Raw genomic sequence first — 21,122 nt, 5'->3', positions numbered from 1 at the left:
CTCCCCTCTCTTCCAGTCGGCTTCTCTTTCTCTTCTCTCTCTCCCGGCGGATCTCTTCGCCTTCTGTCGGACGATCCTTCTCTTCCCATCTGCCTCTCTCTCTCTCCTCTCAAAATCTCACCTTTCCGTCGGCCTCTCTCTCTCTGCTCTCAGATCTCACCCTTTTCTCCTTGTTTTTCTTTGTTTTGTTTCTTTCTTTTGTTTTTCTTTTTCTGTGGCTAACCGTTGTCGATCTCTCTTTTTTGCAGGGTTTTTAAAGAGCCGGGTTGTCCAAAAAATTGGACAACCCGGCGAGGGGGTTCTGGCACCCCCTGGAGTTGGTGGCCAGAACCCCCATCACGCGTAGTGGGTGGGGGATGGGATGGCGAAGGGATGGCTGGGCGTACGCCCAGCCATTCCCATTTTTTTTTTAATTATTATTTATTTAATTTATTAATTTAATTTAATTTAATTTAATTTAATTTAATTTTAATTTTTTTTATTTAGGTGTCTACAATAATAAAAACATGACATTTCTTTATTGGCTCAAATTTTAAATATTTGACTTTTAATTCTTTAATTCTCCACCACACATTTCTCATGTTTATCCATTTCCATGATGAATAAAATCCCTTGGTCTTGACAAGTGTCGGGGGTAAAAATTTACCGATTTGCCCCTGGGGTGGTAAAATTACCATTTCACCCTTATACTCCAAATTATACCGGAATTAAAATTTTTCACTTTTAAACTTCAAATTATACTCCAATAAGTCAAATGGACCAAAAAATCTTTTCTAAAAATTCTCATTTTGTCCCCAAGTGGCAAATGACCATTTTACCCATAGATAGTGAAAATTCTGGTTTGACTCCAAATTGATCCTCGAACTCCGAATTACCATTTTGAGTCATCCATGAACTGTGAAACTCTTAATTTCACCTTAAAATTCCTATTTGAACTAGTTCGAGACTTAATCGACTCGATGGTACCATTAGGGGCAATATCATTTTTTAACGATTTCTCGAACTTCCTAAATATACAAACATTCTATCAAGCATGTGAATGACATTATAATTATTTTACAGAACAGGGTTTGACAGAAATTCACTTTGCAAAATCATGTCATCAATCCATTGATCCTACCAAAATAAAATAGATTTTCCATTGCCAACATTAACTCCCATATTAAAAGTAACTTACAAAAAGAATTTATCAGTAGGTGATAATAGGGAAATTATATTTTTTTAGAGATTAGAGTATTTACAAGACATAGCAGAGTTGGGAGGAGGGTACACAAATCTTAGTCATTATTGGCTATCACGATTTCTATCCATAAATATGCTTTCTCATTACCAAACTTCCATAACCATTTAGCTGGCAAGGCTCTATTTTTTATCTCCAAATTAATCAACATGAGTACCTCTTTCTCTTTAAAATCATATACATTATCCTATTTTATACAATGTATTCTAGCATTCACTTAATTATTAAACTATAAGAATCTTCTTTGAATTTTTCCAGCTCATTCTAGATACCTCTTGGCATTTGGAATAAGGACACCAAGTAAATCAGAAGATTATTTAATACTAATTGTATTAAAGTAACTCTCCATCCCAATGATAAAAGTTTAGATTTTCAATTATCTAGTTTAGCTTTAAATCGCTCCACCAATGGTCTCCATATCTTAAAAGACTCATGATTAGTACCCAAAGGTATCCATAGACATGTTGTTGGTGAAAATACGTTAATGAGTTAATGCATTTTACTAACAATGTATTGATTTTGTAGTACTTTTGAGGAAACTGGAGTTACTCCGACCATAAGGAGGATAATCAAGAGTAACTTCAGTGGACCTTGACGGACATAGAGGTATGCCCATAAAGAGAACATATGATGTAAATTCGAGGTAACATAAAGATATATTATTATTGTATATCTATCATTATTTTCTGTACTAATATATATTTTTATTAGATATAGGAATCTTTTACATGGGCTACTGTAGATGCAACAGAGGTTCACAATATGGAGGAAAAGATTTGCAAGGACCACCTCAAAGATCTATTATGGGATGAATGTGAGAAAGCCGAGAAGGATGTAGACGGCCCCACAGTCCATATCTTATTGATAAAGGGTAAACAATAATCTTGGATCATTGCAAAGGTATGGGACCAGTTAGTTGATAAAGTATGGTCCTTGCCCGAGTGGTAAGCAAGCACATGCAAGGCCCAACAAAACCACTTGACAAAGAAACATGGCAGTGTAGTAAAACATATAGGCGGTTCTTTACCTTTTACACTACATCAGAAGATAATGGTACGTGTTTTTATTATAATACTACAAAAATGATTCATTTTACTTGTTGTTATTTGTGTTGTTAATGATTGCGAAACCATACAATGATGTGTTTTTTATTCTTATTGTCTTTTTGTGATTGTAGTCTGAGGCCATGCAAAGACAAGTGATGTTCTTCGAGCTCTTTGAACGCATTCAAAAGCGGCAAAAGGGTATTAAAGAATTTATGAATAATAGGTCTAAAGCTGTTAGTGTAAATGATAATATATTTGTTTATATTCGATACATATGTGGCTTACCAATTAAATGCCATAATAATTTAGATAAAACACATTAACACCCTAACTTTTAACCATAATTCTATGCAAGTCCATTAGTTTTTAAAATGTATAGTCGGCCCCAAAAGCATAGCTTTTGTTGAACACATAAGTCCAATCGTTAGTCAACCATTAATATTTTCGTTAATTTGATGATATGGCTGTTAGGAATTTTGAGAATATGGTGCCTTAAAAAGCAAGTATATTCTCATGCTTAATTTCATTAAATTTATTTGTAATGAAAGTACATTTTGATAATAAGACGAAGAGTTTGTTTTAGTAAGCATTCATTGTCTAGTTATTAAGGTATCATGATTCTATTGAGATATTAAAATATATTTGTATGAAGAGTCATATATAAGAGACATGTATTTTAATTGAATCTAAAAATTGTTCACAGCCATATAATAAAGCTAGTCACTTTATTGTGTTAAGGTTGTAGTATCCAGATTACTTTCAACGAAACGAATGTGATTCATTTCAAGGGAATGATGAGTCTTAAATCATTGAAATGGTTGACGTTGAGTAATGACACTATAACATGAATTGAAATCATGTGAGAATAAAATTTGAGTTTCACCGTTACTTAAATATTGATCTCACACTTATACATTTGCTTATAGTAGAATTGAAATCTTGATGAATAATGGACTCCTGTTTAATCTCCTTATAATCTTTGATTTACCATGAGCATGATCATCATAAAGCGTGGATCTAGACTCTGTATTTTTGGATTATAATTGAGATGAACATTTGGGAGCATATATCCAGATAATGGAGTTCATAGCATTAACATCACTTCTAGTGATTTCAGGAAGATTGGTGATTAATATGGACCTAGTAGATTGATGAATTAGCTACTCATCACATTTGGATACTTAAAAGATTAGATCTAGAGTATTAAATCACTAATTGGATTAAATTTGAGATTAGGGAACAAAATTAACATAAAGGGTAAAACGATAATTTTACCTTTTGTTATTGGATGGCTATGAGGGTTCACAATATAAGGTTTGCAATTAGACAACTAATAATTGATATCAAGTATTGAATTGTTTCTTGTAATTCTAGTTAATCTAAGAGTGCAACCATGAATCTATGGTGGAATGATTTCATGGTTGATAAGCTTGAATTATTTTTAATGAGATTAAGATTAATTCTAAGTTTATTGGAGCTTAGAATATATATGTCCAAATATATTCCACACTTAGCTTCATATAATTCAAATTGTTTAAGTTGGAATGCATGTTTTAATTTGATTAATTAAATTGTGTACAAAAATGGCAACTTTAGCATGTTTGTCTGAATTTAAACAAGAAAACATGTTTGGTCTTAATTAGACAAGAAAATATGTTTGTCTTAATTTAAGACAAGAAAAATATTTTTTATCTTAATGTAGACAAGAAAACATATTTATCTCAATTTAGACAAGATAAAATATTTTTGTCTTAATTAAAGACAAAAGTTGTCTTAAATTAAAAAAATGCTAGGAGGATTCTTGCAAAATGAATCTAAACATCCATGTTTAAAGGAGACTCTATGTTTGACTATTACTATTTTATTTATTATTAATTCTTTTTAAATAAAGATGGATAATAATAAATAAGAGTTATTATTTAATAAGGAGTTTTATTTTATCAAGAACTCTAAATGATAATTAAAGAATTAAATTATTTATTCTTTAATTTTAATTTTGATAATTATGGAGCCTGTTTAATGCTTCCATAACTCTAAATGGATGGTCAAGATTGATTTAAAGATGTTTCATTTTGATTAAACCTTTGAGGCAAGAGTTTTAATAAAAAAAAAAGATGATCGTAATTTTTCTTGAAAAAGTTTTAGTCGTCATTTCCCTTCTCTTCCTGCAAACTTTTTTGAAGAAAAGAGAGACAAAATCGGTTGCCATCTTGTAGTCTTGCATTTCACACCTTGTCCATTCAAGGTTCAAGTTGAAAGTATTCTTGAAGAATGAGTGGTAAATTTGTTTGGTCCAGAACTCACTCATTGGTGTGGTGGTGTCCGAAATTAAGAATCTAAAAAATAAAAGGTATGCTTTTTCTTACTTATATTCTTATTTTTTTAGGATATGATTATGTTACTTGCAATAATAATGATGTGTGTTTCTGCTTGTGTAATTAGATTGCTTGCTTCCTTTATGAAAGAAATTTTTAAAATCCATGTTTTACACAATCACATTAATCTAAACAATGGCAATATTTCAATGACAATTTTATGTTTTATTAATTTTAAAAATTATCAAACTATAATTTTTAGAAAAAAAAAACTCTACCTTACCTACTGCTGGTCTACCACTCCATAGTTGGATCTGGTCAGAGAGTGCCAGATCTAATCAAATCGTGCTCCCCTGAGGTGCACCGATTTGTTCATGGTGCTCCATAGGAGCATTGGTCTTGGTGTTCCTAATCGTAGTGCTCCTAAGGGAGCACTAATCTGGAGCTTCAAAGGGAACACCCATAGTGGTGTTCCTTAGGAGAGTATTGGGAATCTTTTATGGGATGAGCACGAAAAGGCCAAGGAGAATACAGACAACCCTAAAGTCGATATCCTATTGACAAAAGGTAAGGCACGATCCTGGATCACTATAGAGGTGTGGGACTAGTTAGTTGATAACGTATGGTCCATGCTTGAGTGACAAGAATGCACAATCAAGACCCAACAAAACCATTTAACAGAGAAGCATGGCGGCATAGCAAAATATGTAGACAGTTTTTTACCTTTTACATTATATCGGAAGAAAGTGATATGTGTTTTTATTATAATACTACAAAAATGATTCATTTTACTTATTATTCTTTGTGTTGTTAATGATTGCGATACCATGCAATAATGTGATTTTTATTCTTATTGTTTTTTTGTGATTGCAGTCAGAGGCCATTCAAAGACAAGTGACATTCTCTAAGCTCTTTGAACGCATTCAAAAGCTACAAAAGGGTACTAAAGAATTTATGAATAATAAGTCTAAAGCTGTCAGTGTAAATGGTAATATATGTGTTTATATTCGATATATATATATATATATATGTGGCTTACCAATTAAATACCATAATAAGTTGGATAATATACATTAAAACCCCTAACTTTTAACCATAATTGCATATAAGTCCATTACTTTTCAAAATGTACAGTCTGTCTAAAAAAAAAAATCTTCCGCTAGACTCATAAGTCCAGTCGTTAGTCAACCGTTAATGTTTCCATTAATTTGGTGATGTGACAATATTGAAAGGACAATATTATGCTTCATTAATTTTAAAAATTACCAAATTATAATTTTTCAAAAAACAAACTCTACCCTACCTCCTGTTGGTCGGCTACCCCGCAGTTAGAATTGGTCAGAGAGTGCTAAATCCGATCAAATCGTGCTCCCCTAGGGAGCGTCGATTTCATGTTCCTTAGGGAGAACCCATCGTGGTGCTCCCTGAGAGCACTGGTCTTGGTGTTCCTGGTCGCAGTGCTCCTCAAGGAATATTGATCTAGTGGTCTAACGGGAACACCCATCATGGTGCTCCCTAAGAAAGCACTAGATTTTGTGCTCTTTTGGAGTGGCCAACCAAAACAAGGGAGCATCGTTGGCCGACTTGAAAGAAAGAAAAAGAGTGAAAAAAGAAAAAAATACATTTTAGACATTTCACATTTAGGCATTACCACTATTTAAAACTAGGGGTGCAATGTTCATTTTGAAAACTATTGGACCTACATGTAATTATGGCCAAAAGTTGAAGAGGTCAATTTAATTTACCCTAATAATTTTAATTACTTTTCTATTTGTAGGAATCATATACTGCGGTTTTATCATAAAAGTATGGTGATGCAATATTGTCCCAAATGGAGTTTGATCCTATGGCATGGGAAGAAGCAATTGGAAGGTCGAAGACTATTCGGACCCACGTCTACGGATTTGGCACCAAAGTCCTTGCTTCTACACTTCTAGCTCTAGTAGCGACGTTTGAGTTCGCCTACGGTCTTGAAGCTGCACAACCTCCTTCGCTTTTTACATTTGAGCTTGAGGGCTATCGACAATTAGTTACTAACATTGATCACTTATTGGCGTCGATGGGCAATACTAATGACTTGTTGAAAGGTTACCGCCTTTAAACGCTTTCACGACTTCCTCATCACAATAGTCAGCTCTTCCGCCTCAACCACAGTAGTAGTAGCAAGATTAGCGACCACCACTTCAATGATCAAGTGTTATATACTTCTTTGTACTTCGTACTTTTCAGGGATGTTTAAAATGGATTTTTTTTCATTTGTATTGATTATGATTTGTATTACATTTTCATATTTTTAATAACGTATATGCTTGCTTTTCAATAATAGCATCATATAATAATTATAGTACCAACAAGACAAATAAAAAAATTAAATTTTTAGAAAAAAAAATTGATTTTGCATTTATTACTGACAGAATTCATCCATTATTGATGAAATTCATTAGTTACCAACGGAATTAGCAATTTAATTCATCTATTACCTTCGAAGTTTATGACAAAAATACCAATGAATTGCTGACGGGATTTTAAGGCACTATCGACAAATATGGCTTTCGAGCTTCAAAATTGAATTCGTTAGTGTTTCGCTGGTAATTCATCGATGAATTAGTCACTAAAATATCAACAAAATTGTCGACGGATTTATTTTACCACTACTTTTCGACAAACAATACCGACCCATTTACATTCATTAGTAGTGCTACTGACAAAAATCACTAATGAACGAATCGACCAACGAATACGAACCTTTATCGACAGAAATATTGATAGAATATTCGATCAGTATCCTTACCAACAGAATATTCCTTGACGAATTTGTCATTACAGACGATAGTTATGCTGATAGAATGTCAACGAGAGCTTTCATTGATAATTCCGTGTTGGTGTATCACATTATCAACGGAATCAAAAGCATTATTGACGAAATATTCCGTCGGTAATTCTTTTTTTTTTTTTAGTGTAACTCTTACACATTTAACAATGTTTTTTTTTAAGTAACAATGTTTATTTCAACTTTATGATTTTTTATGTTCATTCTTATAAATTTACGTCAAGATTTTTAAATGGTTAATTTTCATTATAAGTGTTTTTATTTTTATTATTACATATTTTTAAATTAAAATTCGTAAGTGGTTAAATTCTTTTTCTAAAAAATAAAAATTAAATAATTAATTTTCACTAAAAGTTTGTGTACTTTATTTAATTTGACTTGTTATCGTAACTCTTATACATTTATGTCAATATTTTAACAATACTTATTTCAATTTTATGTATTTTTACATTTATTCTCACCAATTTACGTCAAGATGTTTAATTTCTAATTTTCACTATAAGTAGTTTTATCTTTATTATTATACATTTACATTAACATTTGTAAATGGTTAATTTTTATTAAAAGTTTATTTACTTTGTTTAACATGACTTATTACGACAATTTTTACACGTTTACGTTAATATTTTTAAAATTCTTATTTCAACTTTATATATTTTTATTTCTTTTTCTCATACATTTATGTTATAATTGAAAAAATATAATTCGGTTTAAAATTAATATTTTTAATATTTTACATCAAAATATTTAAAACGAATTTGACATTGGAATATAATATTTTACAATGATTTTTTTTAATACAAGATGTTTTCTGTAAAATCTGTCCATTTGTAATTTGTTGCAAAGCAATTTTTTTTCTTTTAATTTTTTCTACTAAGAATTCAAATTTGGATATACTTACCCACCTCATACTCTTTCTCTATTAAGGATTTATAATTTGCAACGTTTTTTCCCTCATCAATGGTTGAAATAAAACCCTCAAAATCGAATAGCCCTATAGTAAGGTCAATGTTTTTGACCTTTGCTGTTGGTATAAAGATGTAAAAGGAAACAGAAATCTTAGGGGGATTTGTTTCCAAATAAACTTTAACCCATCGGCCATAGCTCCATATTTATAGGCTACTATTATCACACTCAATTAAACAAGAAAAAAGGAAAAAGGATTCATTCATCATGAAAGGCTTTATTTCATTTCTACTTCTTTCCATCCTTCTCCTTGGTGAGTTAATTCATTTCTCATATTCATTTCCATGTCTCAAATTGGTTACCAACAAATCTTTATATAAACTTATAAGTGTCTTTTTGTTAAGGGTACAATCTTCCATTAAAATACTTTTTTCTCTTTAAATACACCTTTTGATGTATCAAGATATAACTTGTGAATAATGATGTTTTTTCAATAATTACTTTATGAAAAGATAATTTTTTATAGGATAAGTTATAATTTTCGAATCGAGTTATTTGTTTAGTAGTTACTTTATCAAGAAACAACTTTTCATATTAAAAGACATTATCTTTGATTTTGAAAAGACACCACATGTTATATATATATATATATATGCAAGCTACTATTATCACAATTAGTTAAACAAGACAAAAGGAAAAAGATTCATTCATCATGAAAGGCTTCATATCATTTCTACTTCTTTCCATCCTTCTCCTTGCCAATTTTGGTGAGTTAATTTCCTCTTTCTCCTAATTTTTCGTTGATTATTATGATTTTAACCACTAACAACTATTTATATCCATTACAAAAATTTGTTTCAGGAAGCGAACCAATGATCGTGGAGGCAACAAAAACGTGCCATATATTTCTGGAATACCTACCAGGGTGCACGGTTGACGAGTGCACTCATATCTGTAGTAATAATTATGGAGTTTCTGCCGTAGGGAGATGTGTCGATAATGTTGAATGTCACTGTGATCACCCTTGTTAGATACTTTTTCTTTTTTCATAAAGAAATAATGGAATAATCTTATTATGAATTATAATTATTTTCTACCATTTATTTCTAGAATTATTATGTCGATGCTTTATCTTAGGAAAAGAGGAAGCAATGCCTAATCATTTCCCGGCATGATTAACCTTGGAACTAATACATTAAAATTAAAAAACAAAAAAAGAAGATTTCAATTCAATTTTTTGAATATTAAGTTGGTACGTTGAAAGCACGTCAACTGATTGTAGATCAGCGTATATTGAGTTGATGGTTTGTCAATTGATATATATATATATTGATTACCCTTTAATTTCATTATCATGAATTAATGATGTCTAGACGACGCTGATTATCCAGTCAAAAGAATTAACGTTGGAAATGAAGGGCCCACCACTCCCTCAGTCTCTATCATGGGTTTAAGGCTTTAAGCCCAATCGGCCAAACCAAGCGATGAATATTTTCATACTTCTGGGTCTATGCTTTTTAACCCCATTCCAAGTTAAAGACATTTCTTTTAGAGGTAAAATCTAAAAAATTCTTTCAAAGTACTTCAAAAATGTTTTTATTTTTTTAAAAATGATGTTATTAGTCCCTTAAATGTTAATATAATTAGCCAATAGTTAAAAAAAAGTTAGACTTAATACCAAATAAATATTTTGGGGCACAAAAAATACCTCTTTAACTTATTTTTTTAATTTAAGCATTTTTTTAAAAAAAAAAAATCTACTCATCTTCCTCTCAAAAATCTTAATTAGAAAAAAAAAATCTAAAAAATTTTGATTTAAAGTTTTGGAAATTTGAAGTTGCATCTACTTGAAAACCTTAAACTTCTTTCTTGAGTTAAAATCTTTTGTCATCATACTCTTTATTTCTCAAACAGTTTGAGAAATTTTTTTACTGAAATGAAAATATTGAAAGTAAATCTTTTGTTCAATTATGGATATTTTAAATTTAATGGTGTCAGGTCAAAAGATAAATTTCTTACTTGAGATTATTAATTTTATTGAAAAATTTTTGTCCAAAATTTGTTCTTTGAGACTAGGGTTTACATTGATGTAAAAATAATTTTACATACAAACTACCACATCCACAAGTCTCGTTTCAAAATTTTATTAAATTTAAAATTTTTTAAAATATTTTCTAAAATATTTGTTTTAGAGTAATTTTGCTCAACCAAATGTAATATCACTGTTTCAGCTAAATTTCTAGTAAAAGAATTAAAGTGAAAACGACAGCGTCCCAATGAATTAATATGTGATGTACTTTCAAGGTAGAAAGGCTAATTAGATTTTCTTTCCAATAAAAAAGAAAAAGAAAAATGATGGCTTCCCAATGGATTGGGAACAGTATTGATTTACCCATTTAATATCATGAATTGACGATCTCCATAGTCTTTTCTATGTCGACATCAACGACAAAGTTGATTATCTTATTTATATAGTACAATGTTACATCAGTAGGCCTCATGTCGTGCACTGCTTTTGTCTCATGTTTTTGGCATAGCACCATTATTTGATTCCTTAAGATTTTTTTCTCCTTCTTCTGCATCCCGTGCCACGTACAGATTGACCTCAGCTCAATTTCAAACGATTTTTATACATAAACATCCACAAATCATATACGATTACATATAAAAATTAAATAATCAAATAATATATTTATAAAATAAATAAAAATAATAATTTCAAGATATTATTTGATATGCAATACTATTTCCTATTAATTAAATTTTGTTTGAATCTTAAATTATTAAATTAATCAAAAAATATTTAAACATGAAATATTTAAAAATTAAATTTGAGTGTAAATTATTAAATGAATTGTTTTAAGAAAGTGAAAAATGTAACCAAGGATTGAGAAGAAGAAGCTTTACTGAAAGTCTCAAGAGTAGGATTTAAATTTTTTGAAAAAAAAAAGTTTAAGTTTTGATTTTTTTAATAAAATCTTAAATTATAAATTTTTTTTAATCTTTTAGTATTTAAATATTAATATATAAATTACTTTTTGATAAATTTATTTAAAATCTTCGATCCCTTCCCTACAAAATTACAGAAAAAAGATAATGGTTTCATTACTATCATTGATTATATAAAACTTTAATTAAAACTCTAATTAACTAATATACTTATGTAGATTTTTAGGAATTCAGTGGTCTCATTTGACAACACTCCTATAAGGCTGCGTCCGCCCATGTGTATACAAAGGTGTTAATGTTCATTAATGCTTTATTACTTGAAACTTGAAACTCCACAAATTTGAAGACGACTTCGTCACTCAAAAAAAAATTTGAAGACAACTTTTAAATATATAAAGAATTTGTATAATATCTGAACTTTGAATTTGAACCTTCTACTGTGTTAATTCGGTAATTTTAGTTTTATGAATTAGAAAGAGAACGGATTGTACATCAATTATTTTGTGTAGCCACTCCTCGATAAAATAGGTTTGTTGAAAGAAAACGTCAACACTCATGAATAGTTGCTAAATTGCTATTGTTTCAATCCTTTTTATCTTTTAAATTTTGGAGAGATTCTTTTTTTTTTTTGTTGCTCATATTATAAGCAGACTGTACTCATGTTCTATGAGACATTTTCGATAATAATGAATGTGGGACACAATCTCACATTGGAAAAATAAAAGGAAAAAGTGTAATTTAAATAAAGAGGAGTACTAACTTATTGAGCCTGATCTTTAGTAGGCAATGGATCATAAATGTGTACTTTGGAACAAGTTGGTCTTAAAATTGATTAATTTTGATATTTAATTAATGGCACTTGACGGATAAAAATAGACAATATTTGTTTAAACAGACACAATTGGAAATTGTCACAATTTCCTATAAATAAAACTTTTTTCCTTTTCAATAAATAAGACACAATTGTGTCTTGAACAAAAAACACTTAGAACAATAAAAGAATAATCTCTCCTTCCTTTTAATTAATTTTAATATTTAATTAATGGCACTTGACGGATAGAAACAGACAATATTTGAAACAGACACAATTGGAAATTGTCACAATTTCCTATAAATAAAACCTTTTTCCTTTTCAATAAATAAGACACAATTGTGTCTTGAACAAAAAACACTTAGAACAATAAAAGAATAATCTCTCCTTCCTTTTCAATATTGTCAAGATTTCTTTTTATATCATTTTATTATAGAAAATCTTATAAAAGTTTAGGTAATTTTGCCATACATCGATGGATGCTCAATTGATTGATTTCATCAATGTAAAACACAATTAATCACTGGACTTCATTATATCCTCGAAGTTTATCACTTATAACCTTTTTCCACACAATCAGTGTGAGCAAATAAAATCTTAAGCACAGTGCCATTGTTACACGCCTTGAGGTCATTTTGGTATTTTTCAGTTAATTGTTTTAACATGTTGTTCAAAATAAAATACCATATGAACTTTTATTTCACAAACTCCTTATTCTCAATTTAGAGTTTTTGGTTCTTTGGATTTTGCTTCTACACTCTCTCATAATTGAAAAAAATTTGATCACAGAGCTAGAAATTGTGTCTTCATTGGATACCCTATTCAAATTAAAAGATATAAACTTTATGATATGGAAACACAAAATCTTTTATTTTCAGAGCTGTTGTTTTTCATGAGAAAATATTTCCTTTTCAAAATTCAAAAACCATACATAATTCATGTGGTTCTACCAAATTATTCCTAGTTTTGAATCTACTAATCCCTCATTTCATTCAGATACATCATTTGTTCACTCTCCTATTAATTCCTCAAGCATATAAATTTCTACTGTTACACAAATTCTAATCCTAAAAACTGATTAACTCTCTTTGTTTTACCTATTGAATTTCTGATATCTCACATACTTTTGATTGCAACTCTTCTAACCTTAATCTTGATTTTGAAAAATTTTCATCTCCTTGAAAAATTTCTAGAATTAGGAATCCTCCAAAATATTTAGATGCTTATCATTGCAAACTACCTTTTCATATCAATTATGCTACAGCTCATCCCATTGAGAAATACGTTTCATCCAGTCAACTTTCTTTTTTCATAAAGCATTCATCACTTTATTACCTCACATATCTGAACCAAATATTTATCATCAAGTTGTCAAACATGTCCAACGGAAAGATGCCATGAAAATTGAACTAGATGCTTTGGTAGATAATGGAACACGGGCTGTAGTTTTCTTACCTAGTGGCTCCAATGTCATAGGATGCAAATGAGTATATAAAGTGAAACTTCATGTAGATGGTAGTGTAGAAAGATATACGACTTGCCTTGTAGCCAAAGGAAATAATCAAAGAGGGGGTTTGACTACAATGAGATCTTTAGTCTCGTGGCTAAACAAATAATTGTCCGATTGTTCTTAGCATCAGTAGCTATAAAAGGATGACATTTATCTCTATTGGATATCAACAATACTTTTTTGAATTGTGATATGAAAGAAACTATTAATATGATATTGCCACAAGTTGTATAATTCAAGGAGAGTATCCACCAAACATAAAATTAGTTTGTAAACTACAAAAGTTGCTCTATGGGCTTAAACAAACTTCTAGACAATGGAAGTCCAATTATCAATCTAAATTTGATTACTATTTGTTCTATAAAATAACAAATGCTGGAGAATTTATTGCTTTGTTGGTATATGTGAATAACATTGTTATTGTCGGCTCTTCTATTCAAGTTGCTAATGATGTGAAAGAATATTTAAGATTCAGACTCAAGGATCTTGGAGCGCTTAAAATATTTTCGTGGAATTTAAGTTGCTAGATTAGATAAAGGAATCTCCATCTATCAAAGGTAGTACACATTAGACTTGTTAAATGAGTATGGGTTTTTGGTAGCAAAAACAGTATCTACTTCTATTGATTACAATCACAAAGTCCAATTGATGGTGATGATTATATGCCAAATGCTACCAATTACAGACAATCGATTGGAAAGTTGTTATATTTAACCTTCACCAAACTTGACATAGCTTACGCAATCCAAGTTTTGTCACAATTCATGGGCAAACTTGGAAATTCTCAATTGCAAGTAGCTTATAAGATATTGAAATACCTTAAGGGAGCACAGGGCAAGGAATTTTACTGTTAGCAAAGTCTTCACGTATAAAAGATGATACTGATAGTGATTGAGTAAAATATCAAGACAAAAGAAAATCAATTACTAGTTATAATACATTAGCATAATATCTAAAAAAAACTCTGAACTATTAATGAAAAATTTAAATAAGCTTTTATTCGTTTGTTGTGTTTAATCAAGTTTTTATATTTTTATTTTGAGTCAAATAAGTTCTTATAATAAATGATTGACTAACTGTTGTTAGTCAAAATATCATTTATCATTTTATGCCACGTAATGTTAACGTGGCAAGTTAACATGTCATAATGAATGATGATGTGACAGATGACAAGATCATGTGACATTTCACCTTTCACGTCAGCATCACATATACATAAAATGATAAGTGATTTTTAATTAATGACAATTAATCAACTGTTAATTGTAAGAGTCTATTTGATTCAAAATAAAAATATAAAGACTTGATTGAACGTAATAAAAAAATAATGAATTATTTGAATTTTCTTAAATAATTTAGGAGGTTTTTTTAGTATTATGCTTAGTATATTTCTTAGTGATTTACTTATTAGTTGAAAGTCAAAGAAACAGTATGTAGTGACAAAGAGTTCAACAGAATCAGAATTTAGAGTTATGTCAACTACACGTTGTAAAGTTATATGGCTATTGTTTTTGTTTATTTTTTGGTTTTGATCATTTTGATGTAGTTGATCTTTATTGTAACAATTAGTTTGCATCACATATTTGTAAAAATTTCATCTTCCAAGAATGGACAAAATGGATTGTCATTTTATTAGAGAGAAGGTTATTGCTAGGATTATTACTCCAGGATATATTCGTACTAGTTTGCAGTTGGCTGATTTGTTTACAAAGGCTTTTCAACAAGGATAATTTCATTCTTTGGTAAGCAACATGAATATTCTTAACATTTATGCCCATGTTGAGGAGTATCATGTATTGCTCTATAACTGACTGAAAATTAAGGAATAATATTCATCTCCCTCAAATATTGATTCTTTCTCTCAAATTAACATTTTGACTAATTTGTTTTTGTTTCTAAAAAAAAAAATTTGATATAAAAGAACTAGAAAAAGAGTAAAATACCCACACACCCCTAACTTTTGATCAAAATTCTAAAAAGTTTATTGATTTGAGAAATAGACACTCCGCCTTAAAAGAATGTCTGTCGTTGGACTTATAAGTCTAACTGTTAGTCAATCGTTAGGGTTTTCGTTAATTTGCTAATGTTGTAATATTTTTTGAACAATTTTACCCTTGAGCATGTTAAAAATTACAATATTATATAAACCTTTATTTTTCATTTTTATATTTTTTTCTTAACAAAAAACTTACCTTCCAAGCCAAATTCGATCAAATTTCACGTTCTTTGGCCAGATTTTGCTAGATCTGGTGCATTGCCATTGTCTACTCCCTGAGGGAGTGCACTCTCTTAGGGAGCACAGATCTGGTCGTGTAATGTGCCAGATTAGGCTAGAGAACGGCAAATCCGATTGGATCTAGCAAGTAATTTTTTTAAAAGAAAAAAATTTTTAAATGAAAAATAGAAAGTACTTTAGTCTTTTCACTTTTTCAATAAACGGTGTTAAGATTTTTGGGGTAAAGTGTCTGCTTCTCAAATCAATAAGCTTCCGTGTAATTTTGATCAGAATTTCAAAATGCACGTGTGAGTATTTTACCCTTACAGAAAATACCCATTTCTCTTCACCGTAACTACCCATTGTTATTCTTTCTTAATGCATGAATCTTTCCCTTTTTTTTCTTTTGGGAATTTGCATCCCTGTATTGAATTACATGCATAAGAGGAGTTGGTACTTAGATTGAGAAAATTAATGTTCAAATAAAATGCAAAAGTTGGATTTTCAACTCTTTGTTTTTAAATTATTTTACATAGGAAACATATATCTTCCTAACACTCTTCAGGGTCGGCTTTAGTATAAAGCCACCAAAGCCCTTGCTTTAGACCTCACAATTTTATAGACCTCATAATTTTATATCATATAATTAATTATATTAAATATATAAAAAATAAAATATTTAATAAAATATTTTTTAAATTAAATGTCTACTAAATATTTATTTTCCCTCACTTCCCATCTCTTATTAATTTTCAACTATTTATCTCACTTCCTCACTTATGTAAAAATAAAAATAATTAATAAAATTACATGTTTTCTCACTTTCTCAATATATGCCTAATAAATTTCTATTTTTTTATCATTTCTCAACTTTCATAATATTACTAATTTTTAATAATTTTTTTATTTTTAATAAATATAATATATTTTTAATGATCTCCAACTAACAGTAATTTTTTTAAAATTTGAATAAAAAAAACTTCATTTAAATATTTAAGCTTTAAAGGTATTGAGCCACTCCTGACACTCTTTGAACAGCATAAAATATTCTGATTTAATTGTAATTTGGATATGTTAAAATCTGCTTAAATAGATTGACATTATTTAAGTTCAATATTTTTACTGCTTTTAAATGCTACTGTTTTGGATTTTTCAAGATTTTTTGATTATTTATCGAACCCAATGTACAGCCTCATTGGACAGCAACAAATGTGAACCCTATTATTTGGACCAGAAATAATATGGATTTCATTGTAGCTACTTGATTTTTGCAAAAATTTGTTGTTTTGAGGTTGATCCTTATTCTCTCTGTGGATTGTTTCCTCCCTCACCTTGGCTGTTTCTATATCGTGCGCAATCTCTTTTTTAAGGACTATTTGATCGTATTTTCTACATTGCAACATGTTTTTCTTCTTTATATTATTTAGGTTTTGCTTTTATTTTCTTAGTCTTTTAATGGAGTTTACTATAAGATATTAAGATTGTATTCGTAAATAGAAGTTCTCTGAAATTGCTATAGACACGTGAGTTGATAATTGCTACTTTGACTACCGCCACAATATTGTACTTTTTTCTTCTTTTTAAATAAAATTTTCGTAATAATCCAAAAAAAAAACCATCCTCATATAATTTTCCTCTTTTAATTTTTTTCAATAATTGTTTACCAGCAACGAAGCACGAGGATCGTTTCAGTATACTTAAAATAAACTATAACATAATTTTTATTCAACATAAAAAATTAGTATTAAGAAAATTTGACAAATTCAATAATATAAATTAATCAAGTAGTTGAAGAATCGACTGAAAATTATATGGAGAGAGTTTGATCCCTTATTTTACAATAAGAAAAGAGGTGTAGCACCTTTGCATTCGTTGTGAACAAGTAAGGGATGCATATTTACAGTTTGCAAGGCCAATAGCAAACATGGGTTGAACGAGGACCACACCATGAATTTATTTTGGGACTTCTAAACCCTAAGCAATCTCCCATAGGGGCAACACAAGAAAATATTTTGGCTCTTTCTGCTAAGCTCCGTACAAAAAAAATGGCCCCCTCCTTTTTCAAGATGTGAAAGCATTAACTGTTTAACTCTGTTTATTTGGTACGGTTCAAAATGTAAGTTGTTAATGGCAACAGTGGACAGTGGCTACAAAGTGGGGCAAATTTGTCGAGAGGGTGAGAAGAAAACAAAGCTGTAACTCCATGGAAGAAGAAGTCCACCTTTTTTTGTTTTTACTTTTTAGGGATTTAGGGTGGCACCGTTTTAATGGATTTCCTTTTTCTCTTTCTTTTTTTTTTTTTTTGAATTTTGTATGAAGTCTTATATTCCTTGGCTTTAAGGCAAAGACAAACACCAACCATCCTTTTCTAGGGAGGTGGGCACTCCATGTGAGAATGATGGTTCTACTGCTTTATTAAAAAATTTCATGACTTAGGTTTATTTGTGGTCCAATATATTTTTAATAATTTAGTTTTTCTTGTTTTCTTTTAACAAAAATTTGTTATTTTTCCTTTTAAAGCATATTTATGAGTTTTACTCAAATTTAAAGAAGAAAAAAAGAAACTTTTAAAGGGTTCTGTTTCTTTTAGATTAACAAGATTTGCACAGCCGGATAAGAAACACTTCAAAACTTTTTCCTCACCTTTAATGGGCTTTAAGGGTTTGTTCTTTTTCATGGATCAAAACTAGGTTTATTTGGCTTGGTCCCAAAGTTTACCATATATTAAAAAAGAATGAATTCAAATCTAATTTTTTGAGTGTAGCCATATATCTTTTAGACATAATATTTAAAAAAACATTTTTATTATTTTATTGTGTTCGATCAAGTTTTTATATTTTAAATTGAATCAAATAAGATTTTATGATAAATAGTTCATTAACTATTATTAATCAAAATGTCACTTATTATTTTGTATAATAAAATGTTGATATCATAATAGATTATGACATAACATACTAATATGACCTAATAACATAATTATTTAATATTTTCACTCTTTATGTCAATGTCATGTGAATATCAAATGTGTATAAAAATAACAAGTAGTATTTTAATTAATTGTAATTAGTTAATTATTAGTTATAAGACTCTATTTGATCTAAAATAAAAATATATGAATTTAATTGAATAGAAAAAATAAAAACTTAATTAAATTTCTTAAATAATTTGAGAGCTTTTTAAAGTATTATACATCTTTTAAAATTTTATACCAAGTACTTAAGTAGTTCGAAATGGCTGACTTACAATTAAGAATGAAAGGAGAAAAAGAAAAGGGAATATGTTAGCATAAATAATGGGAGGGTATCATTGAAAGAGGATCTAAAACGAGGTGACGAGTCTTAAAAGAAATGAATCAAAACATGGTAAAGTCAGAGCATCATTGCACAAAATTCTTCTTAAAAAATTTTTCTGCCTGCTTGCTTTGCATTTTTAATATTTAATCTTCCTTCATATTCTTCGGGCGCCGGCAGGGGCCATGGAAGGATAACGTGGGCAGCATATCTTTTTATAGCAATCAATTTTTTTTTAATTTTCTTTTAGAAAAATAATTGATTTCTAGAAAAAAAATCTATTATTTTTCTTTTCTTTTTTTTTTTCCCTTCTCTTTCCTCTTTATTGAACTTTATGGTTGATTCGTAGGAAATCCTTCAAGTTCTGAGTTGTCACTTATCAACAATAATCATTTGGTAGTAATTCAATGGTTAAAGTCTTTGTTGAATTCCTTTGGGGTTGGTGGTGTGGTTTGGTTTTATTATTTAGAAAATATAAATAGCAGTAATAAAGGCGTGTTCACAATACATGCTTGATTTGAATTTTGAAATACAAATGATAAAAAGCATTTTAATTTTATGCGGCTGATGCAAGAAGCAGCCAAAAGAAATGAGCTCTCAGTACAATGGATTGGAGTCAGGAGTGCATCCCAAAATCCTGCCAGGCCAACCCTGACATTGTTTTTTGATTTCATCAATTATTGAAGGGTAATTAATTCCTTACACTTACACCAAATCTTTACTCCTCACCACTTACCAACCCTTTTTTTACAGTCAAATTTGAAATAAAGACTTTCATAATATTATTATATTAATAAAATATATAGTTAAAAGAAAAAACTGTGGGATCCATGGAGGGTAAACACAGCTTTTAATCCTGGAAGCTGGTTGGTATAACTTGGCAAAAATATGGTTGGCATGAATTTATGATCTATGGCAAACCCCATGTGTTTCAACAGGAATTAAGATGGTCTGATGTTAACTTTTTTTTCTTTGGTAAAAGAAACTTGTTACATGTATATAATCTGTACCATTAATTATTTTTTTTTCAGGAAATATCATTAAAAACGGAAAAGTTCATTTCTCAGCATACAATACATTCATATAAAAACATAAAAGATTACAAATATTAAATACAATATTTATTTTTTTAAATTGTGATCAAATAGAAATACATACTCCACAAATATTATCGTTCCAATCAAACTCAGAAAAAAAAAAACAAATATCAATGTACATGTGTACGTAAATATATAAAAGAAAGCTATGGTTTATAGGGGAGGGTGCTGCAAATGTAACAAAAGGCCTTGTTATTTTCTTCTGGTTTGAAAAAACCTTTAATGTTCTAACAAAGAAATTTATTGCAATTGAAGAAGTGGTGCTGACAATGATTCATGGTCCTTCCTCATTAATTAGCCTTTCCCTCATATTGATCTTCCTGACAACTTATTTAGCTGGTCGGGGTAAAAAATAAATAGAGATGATTAATATGAATAGATGTTTAAGATTACGAAAGTTAAAGGTACATGCTTTTTTACCAAGACCATCCTGGATACTTAAAACCTAATCACCTTTCATACTTTAACCTCAAGACAAGATATTTTAACTTTTTCAAAGCGTACACTCATAGAAGCTTCTTCATTCTTTCAACATATATGGGAATAGGGAAAATAATAAAAAATAAAAAATAAAAAATAAAGTGACCTTTTCCTAAACTCTTTTTTTTTTTTTGTTCCTAAAATCTTTTACTGAAACCAGATGCATTAAGAACCATGGGGTTAAAAATGGAAACATATTCATAAAAATTCGATCTTTATTTTTTTAATGATTTAAGTTCATTATTTTCTTTCTAAATATAAAATGAATGATATTATCTAAATTTAATATTTTTATCTAATTTGATTGGACAGTCATTTAAGATTATGATTAAAATCTAATGATGAAATGGATTAAGTTGAGCTCATATAAATTAGACACACCAGTATTTGATTAATGTTCTCCAAATAAAAAAAAAAGAATTGCATAAAA

Source organism: Theobroma cacao, chromosome 5 (assembly GCF_053813885.1).
Source record: "Theobroma cacao isolate CCN51 chromosome 5, ASM5381388v1, whole genome shotgun sequence".
Classification (NCBI taxonomy): domain Eukaryota; kingdom Viridiplantae; phylum Streptophyta; class Magnoliopsida; order Malvales; family Malvaceae; genus Theobroma; species Theobroma cacao.
Note: the sequence above shows the minus strand (reverse complement) of the source record.